The following is a 1,413-nucleotide window of genomic DNA, read 5'->3' as shown; positions in this document are numbered from 1 at the left end:
CAAAATCTTTAAATTTTACTAGAGAGAGTCATATTTCAGTATCATTTTGAAGTTCCAATTTAAGCACTTCATCTTTCTCTTGAAGCCTAAAATATTTCCAATTCTTAATTTTATTTAAATATCATTAAAATATTTTAGTCATTGTTTTCAAGAGTTTCTACCACTTGTTCTCACCCTGCCTTCTTTAGTTCTATGCTCTAGAACAACACTAACTAAAAAATGTATAATGTAAACAACATATGTAATTAAAACAATTTTGTACCTTTACCCTGTAACAGTTTGTTTAATTAGGAGATAGAGTCACATAGTCATTTAAACAGGGGAAGTTTAATATAAAGAATTTTGAAACTAAGAAAGTATAGTAACTATGAGCTCTAAAGAGAGCTCTAAAAGGTACCCTAGAGCCGAGAGAGAACTCATAGCAGGGTAACCCAAGAAAGTAGCCCTATCCCAAGGCTGAGATTCAGACGCTCTGTGGTTTTAGCCCTCTGGAGAGCCGAGAAGTTTTCTGGATTGCCTGGGCTAGAGATGGTCATAGTCACTGAGCAGCAAGAAACAAACCTTGGGAGTGTGATCGAGCAGGGGAGGTGCTCAGAAAGAGCTGGGGCACTTCTTTGGGTGTGAGACCTGGCACATGTAGTCTCTAAGGGCTACGGAAGGTGAAGGTGACCCCTGGGCCTGTGGTGGGGCTGCGAGGTTGCTAAGGGACCATGTACTCACTCTGGGTATCTGGTGAGGGCAGAGCACCATCAGATTCTTCAGACAGCCGTACTGCTGTTGATTGCACAGACAGAGCAGGATAAACACCGAAAGCTCAGCGGCCAGAATTAAGAAAAGGAGACTTTTATCCTGCAGTATTCCTCTAACACCCTTAACTAACAAAGCTTGAAAGCATGTGGATTATGCTTTGAGAATCTAGTCTGGTCTCATAGCAGGTACTGAAGAGTGAATGTGGAACTCAGAGGCAATAAGTTGGTCACTGACGCATAGACACATATAAAAATAAACAGGTAGTCTACGGTCATGCCACCCTGAACAAGCCCAACCCTGTCTGATCTCGGAAGCTCAGCAGGGTCGGGCATAGTTAGTACTTGGATGGGAGACCACCTAGGAAGACCAGGTGCTGTAGGCTTAAAAAAAATAAGGGATTGTAAGCTGACAAGGTCCTTGCAATCTATGAGGTCAACCAAGGGTTGCCTCACCTAAAAACAAACGAACAAATAAATAAACAGGTAAAATTAATATTAATAATGTATTGAATGTGATATATCAAAATGTTATCTCAACATCTAATCAATATAAAATTATTAATGAGGTATTTTACATTCTTTTAATATTAGTATTCGAAGTCTAATGTATATTTTGTATTTACAAAATATCTCAATTTGGACACTAAATTTTCATTGGATACAC

At 39.1% G+C, this 1,413-nt stretch overlaps 1 pseudogene; it reads left to right on the top strand.

Annotated features, from left to right (window-relative positions):
* The first annotated feature begins 1,013 nt into the window (after nucleotides 1-1,013).
* LOC111743045 lies at nucleotides 1,014-1,132 on the top strand (annotated as a pseudogene).
* Nucleotides 1,133-1,413: the final 281 nt, after the last annotated feature.

The sequence above is a fragment of the Pteropus vampyrus genome, unplaced genomic scaffold (genome assembly GCF_000151845.1).
Source record: "Pteropus vampyrus isolate Shadow unplaced genomic scaffold, Pvam_2.0 Scaffold4, whole genome shotgun sequence".
NCBI lineage: Eukaryota > Metazoa > Chordata > Mammalia > Chiroptera > Pteropodidae > Pteropus > Pteropus vampyrus.
Note: the sequence above shows the minus strand (reverse complement) of the source record. Positions and strands in the feature narration are given on the sequence as shown.